This window comes from Macaca nemestrina, chromosome 14, assembly GCF_043159975.1.
Source record: "Macaca nemestrina isolate mMacNem1 chromosome 14, mMacNem.hap1, whole genome shotgun sequence".
NCBI lineage: Eukaryota > Metazoa > Chordata > Mammalia > Primates > Cercopithecidae > Macaca > Macaca nemestrina.
The window spans coordinates 60955840-60981623 of record NC_092138.1 but is presented as its reverse complement, the minus strand read 5'-3'; the positions used below and the strand labels follow the sequence as shown (position 1 = coordinate 60981623).

General features: G+C 35.3%; 1 pseudogene; it reads right to left on the bottom strand.

Moving 5' to 3' along the window:
• Positions 1–16745: 16745 nt before the first annotated feature.
• LOC105485632 (ADP/ATP translocase 3-like) overlaps positions 16746–25784 on the bottom strand; it is a 64928-nt pseudogene continuing 55889 nt past the window's right edge.

Here is a 25784-nt window from a genome sequence, read left to right as displayed (position 1 = left end):
CACTGAGCAGTGGTTTGTAGTTCTCCTTGAAGAGGTCCTTTACATCCCTTGTAAGTTGGATTCCTAGGTATTTGATTCTCTTTGAAGCAATTGTGAATGGAAGTTCATTCCTGATTTGGCTCTCTGTTTGTCTGTTACTGGTGTATAAGAATGCTTGTGATTTTTGCACATTAATTTTGTATCCTGAGACTTTGCTGAAGTTGCTTATCAGCTTAAGGAGATTTTGGGCTGAGACAATGGGGTTTTCTAAATATACAATCATGTCATCTGCAAACAGGGACAATTTGACTTCTTCTTTTCCTAACTGAATACCCTTGATTTCTTTCTCTTGCCTGATTGCCCTAGCCAGAACTTCCAACACTATGTTGAATAGGAGTGGTGAGAGAGGGCATCCCTGTCTTGTGCCAGTTTTCAAAGGGAATTTTTCCAGTTTTTGCCCATTCAGTATGATATTGGCTGTGGGTTTGTCATAGATAGCTCTTATTATTTTGAGGTACGTTCCATCAATACCGAATTTATTGAGCGTTTTTAGCATGAAGGGCTGTTGAATTTTGTCAAAAGCCTTTTCTGCATCAATTGAGATAATCATGTGGTTCTTGTCTTTGGTTCTGTTTATATGCTGGATTATGTTTATTGATTTGCGAAAGTTGAACCAGCCTTGCATCCCAGGGATGAAGCCCACTTGATCATGATGGATAAGCTTTTTGATGTGTTGCTGAATCTGGTTTGCCAGTATTTTATTGAGGATTTTTGCATCGATGTTCATCAGGGATATTGGTCTAAAATTCTCTTTTTTTGTTGTGTCCTTGCCAGGCTTTGGTATCAGGATGATGTTGGCCTCATAAAATGAGTTAGGGAGGATTCCCTCTTTTTCTATTGATTGGAATAGTTTCAGAAGGAATGGTACCAACTCCTCCTTGTACCTCTGGTAGAATTCAGCTGTGAATCCATCTGGTCCTGGACTTTTTTTAGTTGGTAGGCTATTAATTGTTGCCTCAATTTCAGAGCCTGCTATTGGTCTATTCAGGGATTCAACTTCTTCCTGGTTTAGTCTTGGAAGAGTGTAAGTGTCCAGGAAATTATCCATTTCTTCTAGATTTTCCAGTTTATTTGCGTAGAGGTGTTTATAGTATTCTCTGATGGTAGTTTGTATTTCTGTGGGGTCGGTGGTGATATCCCCTTTATCATTTTTAATTGCGTCGATTTGATTCTTCTCTCTTTTCTTCTTTATTAGTCTGGCTAGTGGTCTGTCAATTTTGTTGATCTTTTCAAAAAACCAACTCCTGGATTCATTGATTTTTTGGAGGGTTTTTTGTGTCTCTATCTCCTTCAGTTCTGCTCTGATCTTAGTTATTTCTTGCCTTCTGCTAGCTTTCGAATGTGTTTGCTCTTGCTTCTCTAGTTCTTTTAACTGCGATGTTAGAGTGTCAATTTTAGATCTTTCCTGCTTTCTCTTGTGGGCATTTAGTGCTATAAATTTCCCTCTACACACTGCTTTAAATGTGTCCCAGAGATTCTGGTATGTTGTATCTTTGTTCTCATTGGTTTCAAAGAACATCTTTATTTCTGCCTTCAGGAGCAGGTTGTTCAGCTTCCATGTAGTTGAGCGGTTTTGATTGAGTTTCTTAGTCCTGAGTTCTAGTTTGATTGCACTGTGGTCTGAGAGACAGTTTGTTATAATTTCTGTTCTTTTACATTTGCTGAGGAGTGCTTTACTTCCAATTACATGGTCAATTTTGGAGTAAGTATGATGTGGTGCTGAGAAGAATGTATATTCTGTTGATTTGGGGTGGAGAGTTCTATAGATGTCTATTAGGTCTGCTTGCTGCAGAGCTGAGTTCAATTCCTGGATATCCTTGTTAACTTTCTGTCTCGTTGATCTGTCTAATGTTGACAGTGGAGTGTTGAAGTCTCCCATTATTATTGTTTGGGAGTCTAAGTCTCTTTGTAAGTCTCTAAGGACTTGCTTTATGAATCTGGGTGCTCCTGTATTGGGTGCATATATATTTAGGATAGTTAGCTCTTCCTGTTGAATTGATCCCTTTACCATTATGTAATGGCCTTCTTTGTCTCTTTTGATCTTTGATGGTTTAAAGTCTGTTTTATCAGAGACTAGTATTGCAACCCCTGCTTTTTTTTGTTCTCCATTTGCTTGGTAAATCTTCCTCCATCCCTTTATTTTGAGCCTATGTATGTCTCTGCGTGTGAGATGGGTCTCCTGAATACAGCAGACTGATGGGTCTTGACTCTTTATCCAGTTTGCCAGTCTGTGTCTTTTAATTGGAGCATTTAGTCCATTTACATTTAAGGTTAATATTGTTATGTGTGAACTTGATCTTGCCATTATGATATTAACTGGTTATTTTGCTTGTTAGTTGATGCAGTTTCTTCCTAGCCTCAATGGTCTTTACATTTTGGCATGTTTTTGCAATGGCTGGTACCGGTTGTTCCTTTCCATGTTGAGTGCTTCCTTCAGGGTCTGTTGTAAGGCAGGCCTAGTGGTGACAAAATCTCTAAGCATTTGCTTATCTGTAAAGGATTTTATTTCTCCTTCACTTATGAAACTTAGTTTGGCTGGATATGAAATTCTGGGTTGAAAATTCTTTTCTTTAAGAATGTTGAATATTGGCCCCCACTCTCTTCTGGCTTGGAGAGTTTCTGCTGAGAGATCTGCTGTTAGTCTGATGGGCTTCCCTTTGTGGTTAACCCGACCTTTCTCTCTGGCTGCCCTTAAGATTTTTTCCTTCATTTCAACTTTGGTGAATCTGGCAATTATGTGTCTTGGAGTTGCTCTTCTCGAGGAGTATCTTTGTGGCGTTCTCTGTATTTCCTGGATTTGAATGTTGGCCTGCCCTACTAGGTTGGGGAAGTTCTCCTGGATGATATCCTGAAGAGTGTTTTCCAACTTGGTTCCATTTTCCCCCTCACTTTCAGGCACCCCAATCAGACATAGATTTGGTCTTTTTACATAATCCCATACTTCTTGCAGGCTTTGTTCATTTCTTTTTCTTCTTTTTTCTTTTGGTTTCTCTTCTCGCTTCATTTCATTCATTTGATCCTCAATCGCAGATACTCTTTCTTCCAGTTGATCGAGTCAGTTACTGAAGCTTGTGCATTTGTCACGTATTTCTCGTGTCATGGTTTTCATCTCTTTCATTTCGTTTAGGACCTTCTCTGCATTAATTACTCTAGCCATCAATTCTTCCACTTTTTTTTCAAGATTTTTAGTTTCTTTGTGCTGGGTACGTAATTCCTCCTTTAGCTCTGAGAAATTTGATGGACTGAAGCCTTCTTCTCTCATCTCGTCAAAGTCATTCTCCGTCCAGCTTTGATCCGTTGCTGGCGATGAGCTGTGCTCCTTTGCCGAGGGAGATGCGCTCTTATTTTTTGAATTTCCAGCTTTTCTGCCCTGCTTTTTCCCCATCTTTGTGGTTTTATCTGCCTCTGGTCTTTGATGATGGTGATGTACTGATGGGGTTTTGGTGTAGGTGTCCTTCCTGTTTGATAGTTTTCCTTCTAACAGTCAGGACCCTCAGCTGTAGGTCTGTTGGAGATTGCTTGAGGTCCACTCCAGACCCTGTTTGCCTGGGTATCAGCAGCAGAGGCTGCAGAAGATAGAATATTGCTGAACAGCAAGTGTACCTGTCTGATTCTTGCTTTGGAAGCTTCCTCTCAGGGGTGTACTCCACCCTGTGAGGTGTGGGGTGTCAGACTGCCCCTAGTGGGGGATGTCTCCCAGTTAGGCTACTCAGGGGTCAGGGACCCACTTGAGCAGGGAGTCTGTCCCTTCTCAGATCTCAACCTCCGTGTTGGGAGATCCACTGCTCTCTTCAAAGCTGTCAGACAGAGTCGTTTGTGTCTGCAGAGGTTTCTGCTGCTTTTGTGGTTGTTTACTGTGCCCTGTCCCCAGAGGTGGAGTCTACAGAGACAGGCAGGTTTCCTTGAGCTGCTGTGAGCTCCACCCACTTCGAGCTTCCCAGCAGCTTTGTTTACCTACTTAAGCCTCAGCAATGGCGGGCGCCCCTCCCCAAGCCTCGCTGCTGCCTTGTGGTTAGATGGCAGACTGCTGTGCTAGCAATGAGGGAGGCCCCGTGGGTGTGGGACCCTCCCGGCCAGGTGTGGGATACAATCTCCTGGTGTGCCCGTTTGCTTAAAGTGCAGTATTGGCGTGGGAGTTACCCAATTTTCCAGGTGTTGTGTGTCTCAGTTCCCCTGGCTAGGAAAAGGGACTCCCTTCCCCCTTGCGCTTCCCAGGTGAGGCAATGCCTCGCCCTGCTTCAGCTCTCGCTGGTCAGGCTGCAGCAGCTGACCAGCACCGATCGTCCGGCACTCCCCAGTGAGATGAACCCAGTACCTCAGTTGAAAATGCAGAAATCACCGGTCTTCTGTGTCGCTCGCGCTGGGAGTTGGAGACTGGAGCTGCTCCTATTCGGCCATCTTGCTCCGCCCCTGCCGTAGGCCAATTTGTTAATTTATAATAAAAATATTTAAATCTGAAATGTGGGTGAATAGGTTTTATATTAAATATGGCACTGCAGAGCTTCCTGTAACTTATTAAATAACACAGTTCTAGTTTCATATTTTTCTGAAGAGAGAGAAAAATGTGCTTGCTATTATGGTGAGTGTTAGGCGACATAGATTTAAAGGGAAACTGGATTAAGGGACTTCCAAGAGATTCTTTGCTCTTACTTCTATCTACATTGTCTCCCTTAGAGCTGTCATCTACTATTTTGACTCATAAAACCACTTCTATGAAAAGGGCTCTGACTCATCCACTGAGATCCAAATTTATATATGCAGTAAGTAGGCTTGCTTAAAATTCCATATTAGAGTCACAATGACAAACACGAGCTCATGATTTCTCCCCTTGTACTGACCACTAATGTATTCTCCTTCTAGTCTTCCCTATTGCAACAAAGAAAACCATCTAGTAGCTCTATTCAAAACCCCCAAAATCTAGGACTTCAATAATCACACAGCTATTGAATCACTTCACTTCTTTCGAGTCTCACAGCTACTGTCCTGGCCCAGACTTCTTTATTTCTTTCCTTAATACTACAACACTCACTTTAGAAGTTGCACTGTTTTATCTCTAGCTCCCTGAACAGTTTTCCATACAGAAACCAAAATGATCTGTAAAATGTAAACAAATCCAGATTACCTTCCTGGGGAAAGTCCTCTGCCTCTTAACCACAGCACCTGAAATAAAATCAATTTCCCTTACATTGGCCTCCAAGTAGCAAAAGACGTGACTATCTAATTTTACATTTATTCTACAGCACTCTTCCTCTGACCCACCAGGCTCAAATCCATGGTATCTTTCTATTCTTCAAACACCAAGCTCATCTTTATCCTAGAGCCTCTGTGTTTGTTCATCTAGCTTGCCTTTCCTTCAGCTATTTCTTGTCTTTTAGCTTTCAGGTTAAATGGCACTTTGGCAGTAAGGCCTCACCTCACTGCCCACTCTAGATATCCCCCTGCTGTTCCACCCCATCCCAACATACCCTATTTCCATTCTTTGTTAATCTCATTTATCACTGTTTGATTTTATGCTGTGCTTTGTTTTTGTTTGTTTTTTGAGAGAGGGTCTCTCTCTGTTGCCCAGGCTGAAGTGCAATGGCCTGATCATGACTCACTGCAGCCTCACCTGGGCGCAAGGGATCCTCCTGCCTCGGTCTCCCAGGTGGTTGGGACTACAGGTGCTCATCACCACACCTTGCTATTTTTGTTTTTGTTATTTTGTATAAAGAGTTATCATTAGGTTGCTCAGGCTAGTCTTGAACTCTTGGTCTCAAGCGATGCTTCCACCTCATCCTCCAAGGGATTATGAGGTGAGTCACTGCACCCGACTTTTATGTCATACTTTGAACAGGGATGTGTCTCTCTGTTCACCACTGGAGACTAGAAACATCATGACACAATTACAGGATAATTGTAGAAGACAAACACATATTTGTTAAAAATGAACACATTTCCTTGTATTTAAATGCATTTAAATTCAATTAGTTGACTTATTTATATTGTATATCAAATTCTGTTGATCTTCTGTTTTGAACTCTGTAGCTGCTTTATTTCCATTATAATTAGAATTTTCTTGAAAATGTTTGCTTTATCTTAATATAAAGTATCAATATTTCCCTACAAAATTTGCAGTACTCTTTGTTCCAAAACACCATTTTTAGTGAATTTCCTCATATCATGTCAACTTTATTTTCTGTAGTTATTTTCAGTGTTTACCAATAAGATAGGCAAATCTATGTTTTATTACTATTCTATTTTATTAATATATGTATTTTGTTTCTGATAAGTTGAACATTTGTCCACGGGTTTGAGGCTATTCACATATCTTCATTTGTCAAATGCTGCTTGTCTCTCTGATCATTTTTCTAGAAATTTTGTTCACCATTTTATTTAAAATACTGGAAATTAATAATTGTGAGAATGAAAAATCCATATTACAAAAATTCAGGTGTACTAAATGTAAATGATCTTTACACCATTATACATTAGAAAACTTTCTATGATACACATGTAACTATTAATATCTTTCTTACTCTTTACCACTGCAAGTCACTCATTTGCTCTGCCACTATTCTTACATAGAAGTTGGCCCAGTGTAACCCCAAGGGTTTCAGTAAAATGACAGCTCTGGTTCATATAACTTTACGCCTCTTCTGGGTTCAGAAGCTCTTTGGGTGCACATGTTCCTATGACTAAAATGCATTTTCTAAGCTATGGCAAGACAGAAAATAAAAGTAGAAATAATGTTGATGTTACAAATTTAAGTGACTGAATATAATAAAGGCAAATAATTAATAAGATAGATTATGAGTAAAATTGACACATCAGACAAATTTTAATGCGAATTAATAAATAAGAGTCCTTGACATTGGTATATTGAAAGTGGTAATAAAAAAGTACACATTTGTTAGATTAGGATATGCAGTGATAACAAACATTCCCAAATATGAGTGGCTTAACAAAACAAAAGTTTATCTCTCATTCATGCTACATTTTCTTGGTGGTCTATGTCCACACTGTCACTCAGGGATCCAGGCTGATGGAAACTCCAATGTCTAATAACTGCACCAGCTGGATCATTCAGCCTCCTAGTTGCTATATCAAGGGAAGACACTCTGAAGGCATCATGCTAATTCTTCAATGTTTTGATACATGATAGACATACGACATCCCTGTTCTTAGTCTATTAGATAGAATGGGTCATCAGCCCTATCTTGGAATCAGAAGGAGCAGTAATAAAAACCTTAGTATGCCTCCACAATCTTTGCCATTATACGTAAGATTATATTATTTCTAGTAGGATTAACATACAAAAAGTTAAGACTTCTATTTTTAGCAAAGTCCCTCCATCAATGTCTTATTTTATCTTTGGGTGGGAGGCTAAAAACAATGTTGTAAATGATATAGAAGTATGCATCTTTTTAAAATTTATTTTTTATTATTATTACACTTTAAGTTCTAGGGTACATGTGCATAACGTGCAGGTTTGTTACATATGTATACTTGTGCCATGTTGGTGTGCTACACCCATCAACTCATCAGCACCCATCAACTCGTCATTTATATCAGGTATAACTCCCAATGCAATCCCTCCCCCCTCCCCACTCCCCATGATAGGCCCCAGTGTGTGATGTTCCCCTTCCCGAGTCCAGGTGATCTCATTGTTCAGTTCCCACCTATAAGTGAGAACATGCGATGTTTGGTTTTCTGTTCTTGTGATAGTTTGCTAAGAATGATGGTTTCCAGCTGCATCCATGTCCCTACAAAGGACACAAAGTCATCCTTTTTTATGGCTGCATAGTATTCCATGGTGTATATGTGCCACATTTTCTTAATCCAGTCTGTCACTGATAGACATTTGGGTTGATTCCAAGTCTTTGCTATTGTGAATAGTGCCACAATAAACATACGTGTGCATGTGTCTTTATAGCAGCATGATTTATAATCCTTTGGCTTGAACTCTATAATCCAAAAACAATTGGATAAATGAGCAATATTATCAAACAAAAGAGGAGTTTTTTTCCCTTTGTCTCATGTTGTTCAATTTCACTGATAATTTAGATAAGATATATACTGCCATATACTGATCAAAAGTACAGTTTATTAGTTTATTAAAATATAGTTTATGCATTTTGTGTTCTATCTAAGAATCCTTGCCTACTCAAAGGTAACAAAGATTTTTCTCCTATATTTTCTTCTATACATGTTATAATTTTGGGTTTTAAATCTGGGTCTATGATCCATTTCAGGTAATTTTTGCATATGATTTTCAGTAAGGATTAATGTTTATTTTGAACATTACTTATTAAAAACACTTATTCTTTCAAATAAAATAATAAAAATTGAAAATGTATGGCTATTCTAGAATATTAGTGTTTTGTGGATCAATTTATACTTGATAAAAACTATATTTTACCTCCCAAACAGAAAGTAATTATTTTACATATCAAAATACTGCTTTGCTCTAGTTTTCTGATAGAGAAGTGAGTCTCATTCCACTTACGTTAAAAATTATTCTGATGCTTTTTGTGATGCAATTTATAATTCCTTTATGGACACCTTTTATGTTACTGTAAAAGCTAATATACATTCTATTTTACACTGTATTTTTGAATGATGACTTTATATGATTAACTATTTTTCAGAGTAAAAATAAATAATCAATAGAAGATTTCAAAGTAAGTAAAATAGAGAAGTAAATGCAAATTTAAACAAATATGGATAGGCTTTGGTCATTTTGCAGAATATATTCACATATTCCACACATTTTTAAATGACTTGAAAATTTCCTTGAGGTATTTTACTTAAAGATTGGTGAAATAATAGGTAGATTATTCATTGTGGTTTTTGCTTCCTTTCTCCATCTGATTTTTATTGTATAACTTTTAAATTATACATCATGATTCGAGTGCCTGTACTTTTCATAGACGCGCACATGCATATAACATTACTCTGCTATCAAAGAAGATACCACAATTACTCTTAATTAAATCAATCTTTACCTGAGAAAGAAGAAATATAAAAAAAATCAGTTAGAAAAATTGTAGGGGAAATGGTAACGCATATAACATAGCTAGAAAAAGGAGAAACCTGTGACAAAAGAGAAATTAGAGTGGCATCATGCAGTGTCACAGGCTATTTTGCATGAAGTTCATCCTGAACATAAAGGCAAGACCTAAAGAAACCAGAATAAGAGCACTAGATTTCCACAGAGATGAAGGTAGATGAAAGAAAATAGGTAATTTTATGTCTTGGGCATTTAGAAGAACAAGAATTAATTAAGAGTTGATGAAGAGGAAAATAAAGGTGAAAAACCTGAATACATTGCAAATTTGAATTTAGTAAGTTATATTTTGTAAACTACTTAATTGCAGCATGTCAACCACATATTTATTTCCAGACTAATACATTTACTTTGTGTACCAAACTTCTGCTACCAGTGTGCATGTACAAGAGAGGATAAGATGAAGGAGGGAAAGTAGAGAGGAGAGAGGTGGGGGAGCAAGCAAGAAGAGAGAGAGAGAATATTATATCTTCTGAAAAAAAATCATAATTTGTTTGGTATTTGGTCCGGATTTTGGAGTGAAGACGCGAAGGCATTAATAGTAATTGCCATTTCATCTTTTTTCATTGGAAGGTTTCTAATTGCAGGGAACAAATAAACAAACTGAATGTTCCAAAATGTATTCCTAGAAGCTCAGGATTCTCTTTCTTATATGTGCATGATTCAAAATTTTGGGGAATCCTAGAAGAAATGGATAAATTCCTGGACACACACTCTCTCCCAAGACTAAACCAGGAAGAAGTTGAATCCCTGAATAGACCAATAGCAGGCTCTGAAATTGAGGCAATAATTAATAGCCTACCAACCAAAAAAAGTCCAGGACCAGATGGATTCATTGCAGAATTCTACCAGAGGTACAAGGAGGAGCTGGTACCATTCCTTCTGAAACTATTCCAATCAATAGAAAAAGAGGGAATCCTCCCTTACTCATTTTATGAGGCCAACATCATCCTGATACCAAAGGCTGGCAGAGACACAACAAAAAAAGAGAATTTTAGACCAATATCCCTGATGAACATCGATGCAAAAATCCTCAATAAAATACTGGCAAACCGAATCCAGCAGCACATCAAAAAGCTTACCCACCATGATCAAGTGGGCTTCATCCCTGGGATGCAAGGCTGGTTCGATATATGCAAATCAATAAACATAATCCAGCATATTAACAGAACCAAAGACAAAAACCACATGATTATCTCAATAGATGCAGGAAAGGCCTTTGACAAAATTCAACAGCCCTTCATGCTAAAAACTCTCAATAAATCCAGTATTGATGGAATGTATCTCAAAATAATAAGAGCTATTTATGACAAACCCACAGCCAATATCATACTGAATGGGTGAAAACTGGAAGAATTCCCCTTGAAAACTGGCACAAGACAGGGATGCCCTCTCTAACCACTCCTATTCAACATAGTGTTGGAAGTTCTGGCCAGGGCAGTCAGGCAAGAGAAAGAAATCAAGGGTATTCAGTTATGAAAAGAGGAAGTCAAATTGTCCCTGTTTGCAGATGACATGATTGTATATTTAGAAAACCCCATCATCTCAGCCCAAAATCTCCTTAAGCTGATAAGCAACTTCAGCAACGTCTCAGGACACAAAATCAATGTGCAAAAATCACAAGCATTCTTATACAGCAATACCAGACAAACAGAGCCAAATCATGAGTGAACTCCCATTCAAAATTGCTTCAAAGAGAATAAAATACCTAGGAATCCAACTTACAAGGGATGTGAAGGACTTCTTCAAGGAGAACTACAAACCACTGCTCAATGAAATAAAAGAGGGCACAAACAAATGGAAGAACATTCCATGCTCATGGATAGGAAGAATCAATATCGTGAAAATGGCCATACTGCCCAAGGTGATTTATAGAATCAATTGGAAAAAACTACTTTAAAGTTCATATGGAACCAAAAAAGAGCCCGTGTTGCCAAGAGAGTACTAAGCCAAAAGAACAAAGCTGGAAGCATCACACTGCCTGGCTCCAAACTACACTACGAGGCTACAGTAACCAAAACAGCATGCTACTGGTACCAAAACAGAGATGTAGACCGATGGAACAGAACAGAGCCCTCAGAAATAATGCCACACATCTACAACCATCTGATCTTTGACAAATCTGACAAAAACAAGAAATGGGGAAAGGATTCCCTATTTAATAAATGGTGCTGGGAAAGCTGGCTAGCCGTAAGTAGAAAGCTGAAACTGGATCCCTTCCTTACACCTTATACAAAAATTAATTCAAGATGGATTAGAGATTTAAATGTTAGACCTAAAACCATAAAAACGTAGAAGAAAACCTAGGCAATACCATTCAGGACATAGGCATGGGCAAGGACTTCAGCATGGGCAAGGACTTCATGTCTAAAACACCAAAAGCAATGGCAACAAAAGCCAAACTTGACAAATGGGATCTAATCAAACTAAACAGCTATGCACAGCAAAAGAAACTACCATCAGAGTGAACAGGCAACCTACAGAATGGGAGAAAATTTTTGCAATCTACTCATCTGACAAAGGGCTAATAACCAGAACCTACAAAGAACTCAAACAAATTCCCAAGAAAAAAACATCCCCATCAAAAAGTGGGCAAAGGACATGAACAGACACTTCTCAAAAGAAGACATTTATGCAGCCAACAGACACATGAAAAAATGCTCATCATCACTGGCCATCAGAGAAATGCAAACCAAAACCACAATGAGATACCATCTCACACCTGTTAGAATGGCTATCATTAAAAAGTCAGAAAACAACAGGTGCTGGAAGGATGTGGAGAAATAGGAACACTTTTACACTGTTGGTGGGACTGTAAACTGGTTCAACCATGTGGAAGACAGTGTAGCAATTCCTCAAGGATCTAGAACTAGAAATACCATTTGACCCAGCCATCCCATTACTGGGGATATACCCAAAGTATTATAAATCGTGCTGCTATAAAGACACATGCACACGTATGTTTATTGTGGCGCTATTCACAATAGCAAAGACTTGGAACCAACCCAATGTCCATCAATGATAGACTGGATTAAGCAAATGTGGCACATATACACCATGGAATACTATGCAGCCTTAAAAAAGGATGAGTTGATGTCTTTTGTAGGGACATGGATGCAGCTGGAAACCATCATTCTCAGCAAACTATCGCAAGAACAGAAAACCCAACACTGCATGTTCTCACTCATAGATGGGAATTGAACGATGAGAACACTTGGACACAGGAAGGGGAACATCACACATTGGGACCTGTCGTGGGGTGGGGGGAAGGGAGAGAGATTGCATTAGGAGATATACCTAATGTAAATGATGAGTTAATGGGTGTAGCACATCAACATGATGCATGTATACATATGTAACAAACCTGCACGTTGTGTACATGTACCCTAGAATATAAAGTATAATAAAAAAATGAAAAATTAAAAAAATTGGGGGAAATTAATTCCTATTTAGACAAAAAAAAATTAATGTTTACAGAAATAGTACAAAATAAAATTATTTTGATTCCACATACATCTCTGAAGGGTTAACTTAAATTTATGGTATTATTCCCTGATAATAACTAGTCTGTAGGTTTGTTTTCACTAAATATGGCATATTTTCTCAACAGTTTAGCTTTGAATAATGCCTCATTGCCCCAAAGTCTTCTAGCTCAGAAATCTAGAATTGATGGCTTATTCTTCACTTTTCGATTTTATGTTCACTAAATTCTGTCACATCTTCCTTTGAAAATTCTTTAGTACTCACACCTCATTCTCATTTCCAAATGATATTTTCATTTTCTATGTTTACACGTTTCTTCAGAAGTGCTCTTTGATGTTTTTATTTAATATTCTTACTTCTGTTCAATTATGCAAATATTTTCTCAATATAATTCAGAGATTACTGTTTCTAAAATGAATTATTATTACAGGAACCCACTGTTTAACTCACTCTCCTCAACACTGTTTCTTGTTAAAGAGAATATGATTTGAATTCAGGTCTTGATAGCATCATTACAATCAAGTCATTTAAAGTTTTAAGAGCATCAGTTTTCTCAATAGCATTAGGAGAAATAGCTAACGTAGATGACTGGTTGATGGGTACAGCAAACCACCATGGCACGCATATACCTGTGTAACAAACCTGCACATTCTGCACATGTATCCCAGAACTTAAAGTATAATTTTTAAAAACATTCACAAAACTGGAGTGAATATCTGAAATCCCATTCAGCATTATATACTGTGGTGCTATGATATTGTCTACACAATTAAGCTTAAACTCTGACTTTCAAATTTCTACTAAAATTCACACACCTTATATTTCCAATCCCATTTTTACTGCAGCCTAACATGTATTCGCTGATGTAGGTAAATTAATCTTCTTCTCTAACCAAACCCTATGTGAATCTATCCAATTTGACTTTGACAGTTATGACCTCTGACAGAATGCTTCCATTTCATCTCCAAATCTTCCTCCACATCAAAGTTCAGAAATGAATCTGCACTGTTGTCTATTAGCAAAATATTACCCAATTAGGTGTTTTCCACCTTTGAAGTATTATTTTCTATTATATATTATTATAATATCAATTAATGAAATAATTAAATATATAGCATTTTCTCTCAATGAACATTCCCTCCTTTTCATCCCCATTGCTATATCTTACCTTTTTTAGGGATTCTGAGCTAAACTATATATATTAGAAATTACATATATAGTATGCTTTTTCCCTAAGTAGTTTCTTTGTAAACTGAAATGATACTTGCCCTGACATCTTCTCTTCCTCATATATTGAGAAAATATATCTTTATGTTTCTGGCTTTCTAATTCTTTTACAAAATATGCATGTAAAATGACATTGGAAGCTTTTAATGCATCTATTAAGTTTTACTTTTTACTGGTTTTATTGATGATTTGCATTAAAAATGTTTTCTTGTATCATTTTAATATTCTTAGATCTATCTTCCTTGTAGTTAAAAGTTGCTCCCGTTAGTCAGCAATTTATTTTGTTTCGCTAATGTTTTCTTAAGGATTAGACTGTATTCCTGTGATATTCTCCCGTGGCACACTGCACACCCATCACTCTGTTTTTATTACTGGTTTAGCTATCTGTCTTCCTTGCTTAAATATAAGATTAACAAGGTTATAACTAAGATAGGGTCATCTGAATGTTATTGCTGATAAGTGTAGAAGCACAGTGGAGATGTTTTCTGAAGTTGTTATTTTGTATTTGACATTATATATTCTAAATATCAAATAAGACTAGATACCAAGCACTTAGCCTGCCTTATTCTGTCCCCTCACTTAATTATTGTAACTTGTGACTTTTTCATTCTATTATCTTGTACACGGATATCTTAAAAACATTATCATATACAATTCCTTTAAGAAAGTAGTTTTATGTTGTTGTTTTGTTTTGTTTTGTTTCAGTTTAGAAAAAAATCTTTGGACCTGGTTTTGATCAAGGAGAAAAGCAAGGGAATTCAATCATGCGGGTCCAGTGTTTAGATATTTACTTCGTATTTCATGTGTGTTCTGATAATAAAATGCTTGCAAGTCGTTAATAGAAAGAACTAAATGCAATCAAGATAAAATGTAAACATTATAACAGAGTGAAAGATCTGCATTTCAATCATTTAGCTCAAAATATCTTTAGTTATTAAGAAACTCTTAAACATTAGATTATATAATATCAATTAATTACTAACAGGAATTATGGTTATATGTTGATTCTGATCCTCTTAGTAACTATGTAGGCCAACATGTCATATGTAAATATGCAGTTGTGTGTATCTGGATATTTTTATTCACAAACATGTCATTTTTTTATCAAGCATTTTTAATAACTACAACATTAAATGATGATTATACCATAACTCATTTAACAAGCTCCTATGGAAAATAGTGCCTGTTTCTCGATTTTTAATGTTATAAACAAGGATGCAATGAATAATTACATGCACATATCTTTCTGTACCTTTAATTTTTGCCTTCTTAAAGTACTCAAGGTCAATTGATGGGCCAAGTAAATTTTCAATTAAAATAAAACTAGCTGATGAGAACTCTCTTATTTTGCCTAGTAACATAATGGCATTTTGTTCTTATGCTATCTTTCTTTATGGAGAGTTATTATAATCAAAAGATGTGGCCAGGAGCAGTGGCTCACCCCAGCACTTTGGAAGGTCAAAGTAGGCGGATGTCAGGAGTTAGAGACCAGTCTGGTCAACATGGCCAAACTCGGTCTCTACTAAAAATAACAAAATTAGCAGGGCACGGTGGCACGCACCTGTAATCCCAGCTACTCCAGAGGTGGAGGCACGAGAATGACTTGAACCTGGGAGGTGGAACTCGCGGTGAGCAGAGATCCTGCCACTGCACCCCAGCCTGGGTGACAGAGCAAGACTCCGTCTCAAAAAAAAAAAAATTTTTTTATACCTTTAAAGAAGACATACTATTTCTACATCTCAATGAGCAATACTTGATAAGGTATTTGTGACTGTTATGTATGCATATGTTTATAAATGTGGGTGTGGAGAACCTGTTTTTATGTAATAATCGTCATCACAGCTTAACTTACTGAATCATTATACAAATGCAGAAATGGTGAAACATAGTAATAACTTGCCTACGATCATGGTAATTAAATTGTATAACTGAATTTCTACCAGTTACTAAGTTCTCACATTTAAAATTTATATAGAGAATAAATTAACTATTAACATAAACATGACTTTTGGTCAGATATCCACAAAGGAAAATCTACTGCAGTCCTGAATAATGGAAAGACATAATCTATTCCTTTTCTGAAAAAGCAAATTGTTATTCTTAGAAAAACAGTAAGGGATGGCAGATAGATATAGCAAGTAAAAAATCTAGTGTAAGGAAAATTTCCTGGTATGGAAAATAAAGTTTTGTTGTAAATAAAATAGTTAATATCATGGGTTGTAATTTCAGATCCAGTCTTTGTTCTAATGAATATTAACAATGAGTCATTATTTATCCTGTGTAGAATATATATATGTAATTTATTATATGCATATATCCTAAATTAGAAAAAAAACCCTGAAATGTGTTGTTTAGTTACTTTAAATGCTGCTTTATTTCACGTCATTTCAACACAATGATGATAATATCAAAGCTATTATAGTGATGTAAAAACAAATATTTATGATTATGTATTTAGTGTTAGACCAGTTATATAGATTCAAAACCAGTTATATAGATATGCACAAGTTAGAAAGAATGTGAGATATTCTGTAATAACTTGAAAATATATAAATAAAGCCTATCCTTTATAAGTGAATTTGATCAACTATTTACATATCAGGAATTATTATGTAGAAACACCTTGCTTTTATAATAGGTAGTTATTAACTGAAAAAGAATGCATAATTAATGAGCATAGAAATTTTGTTGGTTGGAAAAAAAGACAAAGATCTCCATAAATCCTTTATAATGAATCCAGATATCATGTCAACTTCCTCATGTTCTGAATTAAGTGTCACTTGATATCTGTCTACCTATTATTCTCTTATTACAATATACCACGCAATGTCATCATCATTAATTGTTTTTCCAAATTCATTCACACCAAGAAAGGAACTCACTTCATGGGAATGTAAGCATCCCTGCAACTGAAAAGACTCAGGGTTCTTTTCTTATGAATGACAAACAATTAATTGCAATCAGTTAATTTAATTGTAATAAGTTTATCCCCAAATTCTCATTGTCCTTTGGTGTTGTGACATGATACACCTTTTAGAAAACCAAGATAATCATACTCGCTAAGATGAAGTGTCTTTGAAGCCAGCCAGCACACCTTCTCTTGTCAGAAATGCTTCTCATCATGTATCATGTTTTTCACCATTTCAAAATTTTGAACCTAAAATGGACAATAATTAGAGTTATGAATATCCTAAGAGAGAAATTATACTGGTAAAATATTTTGTGAGGTTTTTAGAAGACAGATAACAAATGTGAAAATAGATTTTCTTTAAATAATATATCAATTCGTACCAAGGAAAACATCCACTAACATGGTAAAAGCTTTTTCTTATTTATTTATTTATCTATTTATCTATTTATTGTAGTTTAATTCCAAGCCATACTTTAACTACTACAGCTCTCCATTGTCCCTGTTCCGCCTAATTGTCTGACAAATCACTATTGCTAAATAAAATTAAAATATAAGACAAGATCCAGACAATCTGAAAGCTTCATTAAATTGCACATTCACATTTGATGTACAAAGCAATAAATTTATACAAATTGTAATTGTTTATTTCTTATAATAACTCGATGTGGAAGCGATCCAGCACTATATGAGAGAAAAAATAAATTTAAATATCTCTGTATAATAGGAAAAGAGATGTACCTAGTGACTGTATAACTGAATAGAATTACTTCTGATTTTTTTTCTCAGTTTATATGCCAAAGCCTATTCTTAACATCTGCATCCAAGACTCATTTAACAAGTGTTACTGGCTTGAAGGTTGATGAAAATCCTCTCTCATACTCCAACTTTTAACATGAAAATGAAAGAACGGAAATCTAAGACCAAAGGTGTGAATTTTACATTCCCAACTATGCACTTTGGGTTCAGTAAATAAAATAATTCTTTCTTGGCTTTGGAGAAACTAGATTATGTGTCTATCTAAACATAAGGTAGAGGAAGTTCTTTCCTTTTGTATTGTTTTGTTTTCCCACATGAGCTGGTTCTCCAAATTATTTGATTCTGGGAGCATTGAACTCTAAATATAATCTGGGTAAACAGTAGGCAGGCAAGATAATAAAAATAGCATTCATGGGGACACAGTATATTTTCAATTAGGTATATGTTTTTTAACTGATGCTATTTTCCAGCCCTTCTCTTTCCAAACAACTAGGAAAGCTTTGCCAAATCCATCATTAATGTATTTATTTAAGAAAGGCTCACTCTTTGGGCACCTATAATTTAAGTGAGAAATGACAAATTCGTATGGGAGATTTATAAGTAAATGAGACATAACCTCTGATTTTAAGATTCTTAATACAGTAGCATAAAGTGAAGTAAATACAATGCAGTGTTAAGTACTGAAGTGAAACCATTGTTTATGGCTCAGAGGAACAGGAAAGAATTTTCATAGACAAGATATCCCTGAGTAGGATTTCAGTTCCAAGAGAAAGACAAGAAGAAGAATTACTTCCCAGAATTAGAAAATAGCATAAGAAAAAAATATTGAATTTGTCTCCATATTTTGGAAACCTTTTTTGAGTCAAGGATTGATCATGATCTACTTCATCTGATACTTCATGTGTGCACTGACTCACTTCTTCCATCATCTCTGGATGTTAGCTCTATCTCCATTTTATAGGAAAATGTGAAAGCCCCATGTATCCTTACATACATTGTCAATAACCAATTAATTTAAACTAACTCATGTAAGACTAGTGATGAAAATCAGACCTTCTACCTTCAAAATCCATCTTCCAAAAGTCACGTTGCCTCCTGAAACTGGGAACTTTAAAGAGGGTACTATGGGAGTTATTTGCTGATCTTCTATGGACATAAAGGTCGCAAAGGCATTAAAAGTGGAATAGGTCACTAAAACAGAGGTTATGTGAATGAGAAAATCTACTCAGAATATACATTTTCTAATATTGTTCAGAGAAAAAAGAACTTTGAGTCATGTGCTAAAATCTTTGTGGGTCAATGTTAGAGTGGCTTGGAGATTGCTGGATAGTGTGAAAAATGATACGTAATAACGAAAGAGATCATGGATTTTTAACAAGTTCAAAGGAAGAAGGCTAGTAGAGGGAGGCTGCTTTAGCATTTGCTTTGAAATAGAAAACAAAATGCCAAACTTCTCCAGGGAAAGTTGAAGAATAAAGGACTGAAAGGGGTTGATATGGTTTGGCTGTGTCCCCACGCAAATCTCATCTTGAATACCCATGTGTTGTGGGATGGACATGGTGGGACATAATTGAATTATAGAGGCAGATCTTTTCTGTGCTGTTCTCGTGATAGTGAGTAAGTCTCACGAGATCTGATGGTTATTATAAGGGGGCGTTTTCCTGCACAAGCTCTCTTTGCATGCTGCGGTTCATGTAATATGTGATTTGCTCCTCTTTGCCTTCCACCATGATTGTGAGGCTTCCCCAGCCACTTGGAACTGTAAGCCCAATTAAACCTCTTTGTTTTGTAAACTGCCCACTCTCAGGTATGTCTTTATCAGCAGCATGAAAACGGACTAATACAGCGGTAGTGGTATGAAAAGATATACATTTTTCAGGTGAGACACTATAAAATTATATACTTCTTCCATATTGTTTCCCTCTATACATCAAAAGCGCATTTCAAAAAGCAATTAATATTGTGTGTTTTAAGATATTTTAATAAGGAAGATTTATAAGAGGGACAGGCTAATTAGTATAAAACACATCAGGAGAGTTGAATTTGAATCTTGATTGCCATTATTTTTATCATTATTAATACTAGAATTACTCCTTGCATTATGTGTAGATGTTTTCACATATATGGATCAATTCTCTTTTACACATTAGTGATGATTATAGCAGGCAATATATGAACATAAAATAAATAAAGCCAATTTTTGTTTATCTGAAACGTTTCCAAAGGTAATTTATTAAAACATCATTTTTTAATGAATCTATTGTATTTAGTGGAAAAGGAGTTAATTTTTCATGTTGTTTGAGCCCACCATATAATGATCATATGATCATGTCTAGTTTAATGTCTTTCAAGATGGATTCTAATTTGTTTTTAGAGATAATTTAAATGATGGATATAATGCAATTGCATATACTATTTAAAAATTGGTTAGCATGTTCTCTGTGTAAGCGTACATAAGTAAATAACTCTTAAATATTAAAAATTATCAGGCTTTTCATAGTCAGTACATTTACCATATGTAATTTCAAAGATACATTGCTTAAAATTAATCAAACAGATTAATAGGCATAACATCAATAACCAAATAAATCTAAACAACAAAACAACAAAAATCACCTGGCCCTCTTTTGGACAAGTAATCTGTCCCTTAACATGCCTTATACCTTGTATTTGACCACTTATTTATTGAAAAGTATTAGTCTTACCTACTTATTGTTGCTTAGTAACAAACATAAACCTGCTAAAGTTTGTAGTACAAAGTTGTACCATTATTATGAATGTAATGAATGTAATTTAACTTTTATACCTAAACGTTATTTTTATTGACAAGGATGAGATAATGCCTAAAATGGCAATGGTGTTGCCATTTTTACAATAAAATCTTCTAAATGAGTTAATACTTTCAATTTAAGACTGAATTTTAACAACTTATTTCAGGTTTATGTGACAAGTAGAAAAATTCTTATTGTATAATATATCATTATCATTGCAGAAAGAAGAGCTTTTATAAACACAGCAGACAAATTAACACTACAACAGCAAATATGGCAAGAGTTATTACTCTTGTCATATTTACTAGACTTTTAGAGGCAAAGCAGGGAGCCACATTTGGATATGTAAGATTTAAATCCCAACATAATATAAACAACCAACAATATCAATAATATTTATCAAAACTAGACACTGTTGTTGAATGGAGTCAATGTAATCCAAAACTTTTGGATAGGATTTAAAACAGTGGACAGATTAGAATTCTAAATAAGGATGTGCAATGGTGGGAAGGGAGTTTCACTTTATTCCCAACACAGAAAACAAGTCAGAGTACTATTGGATTTATTATGTATTGCAGTTAATAAAATCTAGGGCATAACAAAGAAAAAAAATACTTGGTAAGAAAAGTACCATACTTTTAAGAATTAGAAATCAGGATAAGTATGTTCTAGTTCTAATTCTGAAATAGCGACTTTGAGGAAAGATGTCTTTCATATTCCTATTTATTTTCTTCATATGTTTATTAGCAATAGAACTCCCACCCTAAATATATTATTTTCTGAACATTGTGAAGTTAGATAATACATGTGAAAGTGCCTTGTAAACCACAATGTGGTATACACACATCTTACTATTATTAAGAAACACTTGCTATTGTGTTATTTGTAGGCTACATATCAGAATTCTCCATTTAAATATGACTCACCACTAAGTATAAGGGCACTATTATGCTAAAACATGATAGCTAATTACATAGATTCATTCAACCATGAAATTACTTTGTTAATACACAATGGAACAGATTTGTTATGTGTGTTCTTGCAAATGAATACATCTGTGTAAATAGTGACCTTCACTGGATACTTTTTAAAAAATTCTTTGTCTAATAAAATAGTACTTGCAGATATAACTCTCTTTATAATTTGTAAACACAATAACATTCCAGTAATTTCACACCTGTGGTCAAGGAAAGTAATGATTAAACATGACATTATTAATGGAGAACATAAAAAAAGGAATGTAGATGTTGTTTCTGTTGACTGAATAGCTATTTTTCTTTTACTTAAAATACTAGTATCAAACCATTAATGTAAAAAAAAGATATTTAATGTGGTGCTCTTATTCTCTGTATTCTTTTGGATCTGCCTTTGAGTTATTCCTTTAATTGCTTCACTGCCTCAGTGGAATGCTTTTATGTGCCAGAAACCTCTTTAAAACTACAGATAATGTGGCCGGGCGCGGTGGCTCAAGCCTGTAATCCCAGCACTTTGGGAGGCCGAGACAGGCGGATCACAAGGTCAGGAGATCGAGACCAGCCTGGCTAATACGGTGAAACCCCGTCTCTACTAAAAAATACAAAAAACTAGCCGGGTGAGGTGGCGGGCGCCTGTAGTCCCAGCTACTCGGGAGGCTGAGGCAGGAGAATGGCGTAGACCCGGGAGGCGGAGCTTGCAGTGAGCTGAGATGCGGCCACTGCACTCCAGCCTGGGCGACAGAGCGAGACTCCGTCTCAAAAAAAAAAAAAAAAAAAAAAAAAAAAAAAAAAAAAAAAAAAACTACAGATAATGTTTAGGTACATTGTGTAGAATGTAGTCTATCCAACACGAATCAATTTGGAGAATTCTCATTTAAATTAAAGAACACCAGCTATTATGAAATCCTTTAATTTTACTATTTGCTCTCTGTATCTTTGCTTTCCAATGGAAACTACAATCTTTGAAGAATTTTTTTTTCAATTAAAATATTTACTTTCCTATGGCAGTCACTAGAAATTATGAGACAGCAAGGGAGCATATTAAGAATAGTTATCTCATCTTAAAAGTTGTGCAACTCATCTGTCAGAGCTAGAGTAGTTTCTCTGTCTTCCATAGATAGGAATTTGTTTCTGTCTACCATGATAAGCAATATTAAGAAAAGATGAACATTGTTTTACTTCCTCCCAAATAGGTAATGAGTTTACAAGAACAATGGACATATTTCAGTGACAAATTGTAAACAATATGTATGGAATCACTGTGTTGTCTGCAGTGATCCTAAGTAAGAAATGTAGTGAATCTGAACAAAAGGCTAATGTAAAAATGGAAGTCTGGTTGTGGAAATCCATTAAACCTGGATAGGATTTGGTGAATGCTGAAAAAAGGCTTCAGCCTTTCCCCATTAGAAAAGGAAATAAGTGGGAGTAATCATAAAGGGCAGAATGAATGTCTGATTAGTAGGAAAAAATAGTAAGTTTACATTTAGTTTGTTAGGAAGTGCCAGTTTTGAGACTCAGAGAAAAGAGTATAGAATTTAAGAGAACTTTAATTGGTCATTGCATGTTTGCTGGCAAAAGAGACAGAAATGAAAGTTGTTTTAAAGGTAATAGGCTTTGCTAGCACGTGAAAGCTGGATATTCGTCATCATTATGATAATAGAAAATGTAATAGTTGGCTCCAAAGTCATCTCAAGCACTATTTAAAGTACGTCCATGTTTTATCTAATGAAGTATTGACATCAACACCATTAAAGAGATACTAAGTATTACCTATTTTTGCAGATGAAAAAAGAATTAGAAAGGCTATATCAATTGCCCAGGGTCACAAAGTTAGTGGTTTGTCCTCATAAGAACCCTGTTCTCAGTGAATTGGAAGAGGAAGTCTAGTAAATTGATGATGACTCTATCCATTAGAAGTAGTTTTCAAATAATTTAAAATATTGATATCTATGAATATTTTGGGAGAAAAAAATGAGTGAGTGAGAATAACATAATTATATTAAAACTAAATAAAATATATTAAGTAATTACTCCAATATCTGTTATCCTATATAGGCAGACTAATTGAAATCTTGGAAGTAGATCTGAATATACTAATGTAAGAATAATTATCATAGAATTAAGGTGAGATTTTTCATATAGAAAAGGGAATATTCTTTTTTTTCTGTTTTTAGCTTTTTTTGGTTTGTTTGTTTTCTTTTGTTTTATTTTACTTTAAGTTCTGGGGTACATGTGCAGACTGTGCAGTTTTGTTACATAGGTATACATGTGCCATGGTGGTTTGCTGCACCCATCAACTCGTAACCTGCATTAGGTATTTCTCCTAATGTTATCCCTCCACTACCCCCCCCCATCCCCCGACAGGCCCGGGTGTGCGATGTTCCCCTCCCTGTGTCCATGTGTTCTCATTGTTCAACTCCCACTTATGAGTGACAACATGCAGTGTTTGGTTTTCTGATTGTGTGATAGTTTGCTGAGAATGATGGTTTCCAGCTTCATCCATGTCCCTGCAAAGAACATTAACTCATTCAAAAAAGAATAATATTCTTAGGCCAAGTGATGATTTAGAAAAACAATAATAAAATATTATTTTCTGTTCTCACAATATGCACCAAATAATAAACTCAAGGATTCCAAATATTATGTTTTACTAATAAAATCTTCTAACAACTAGAGCAACATATAAATAAACATTAATTAAAAATAGAAAGGCAAGGGATTTATAACCATAAAAGTTATGTAAGAAATCATAAAAACAATTAAAACTGACATGAACAAAGAAAACAGCAAACATTCAAATAAAATGAAAAAGAAGACAAATGAAAATAAATGTCTCCAGGATATTAGAAAAATAAGGGTCAATATCATAACAATGAAAATATTTTTACAATATTAAGAATAAAATGTGAAAATTAGAAAATAATATTACAGTAATAAACAAAAATACAAATTGTTAAAGAAATTTAAACTAACTGAAACGTATTTGAATTTTGTAATATTTGAAGACATGTTAAATAAATTAAGGTATGTTATTTTTAATTAATTTTACAACATAGGAAACAATGATACTCTAGGCAAACATATAAATAAATATGCTGGCTGGGCATGGTGGCTCACGCCTGTAATTCCAACACTTTGGGCGGTCGAGGTAGGCGGATTACCTGAAGTCAGGAGTTCAAGACCACTCTGGCCAACATGATGGAAACCTGTCTCCACTAAAAATACAAAAAATTAGCCAGGTATGGTGGCACACGTCTATATTTCCAGCTACTCAGGAGGCTGAGGCAGGAGAATCGCTTGGACCCAGGAGAGGGAGGTTGCAGTGAGCGGAGATCACACCCCTGCATTCCAACCTGGATGTTAAGAGCGAAACTCTGTGAAAGAGAGAGAAAGAAGAGAGAGAGAGAGAGAGGGAAAGAAAGAAAGGAAAAAGAAAGAAATGAGGGAGGGAGGGGAAGACAGAAAATCAGAAAGGAGGGAGGGAGAGAAGGAGGGAAGGAAGGAGGGAGGGAGGGAGGGAGGGAGGAAGGAAGGAAGGAAGGAGCGCGAATACAAGAATTGCCTTTACATATTTACAGCAAGATACCATTTTCTTAATACACATACTGAGAAGAAAATGAATAAATACATAAGGATATTAACACATATATCTCTAAATGATGAAATTGTATGTATTTTATGAGGAGATTTTCTTCACATAATTTTGTGGATGATTATAAAGTAATAGCTTACAAAGGCAAAAATAGTTAAATATGCAACACAACCAGAATTTCAGCCTGACTTGTCTTACTTATGTTTATTAATATATATTTTGAACAAGTGTCAGATGGATTACAGGAGGTGGATGTAAACATTTAGATATGACAAATTCATTAAGTGCTCAGTGAAAAACTGCAGTTGCTTGTTTTGTGACGGTGCTAGTTTTCATAGTGGTAGTAAAAGTAGCAATAACAAGATCAGTGGAAGCGGTAGGAGAACAATAGAAGCAAATATAAAGTAATAGTAGGAGTAGCAAAAATAATAGCCATAATAGTGTATAAATGTACTTTCCAGTAGTTGACAGTAGAAAGTCAAAAAATAGAAAAGTAATAGATTGTTTAGTATGTTGGAAACATGATACACTGTAAAAAATAATGAGGTACCACATAATAATTGTGTGGCTTCTAACAACCTGACCAAATGATATTGGTCTGTTTCCCCACTTAGAAGACAGGGTGCATACTATTATACTTATTTTGATAGTTTGATATTCTCATGTAAGAATGAAATATTACAATGTATGACAACCATCCAGAGCAATACTTGACACTTGGTATAAGAAAACAGGTTTTCTTTCTTCTGCTCCCTGACAATATTTTACAACTTTGTAAATATTTTACAAATATTTACAATTTTGTTCATTATAAAATAGTATTTTTCATTTTTAAAATTCTCACATAATTTTTAATCACTGTGAAACAATCTAAATATAGATTTTGATAATCTTTAAGCTTAAATGGTATCAAACCCTGTACTCTTTCTGCATTATGATTTCAATTTGTGTACATGCCTTTCTTCTAGTTCAGTTGTAATATCCT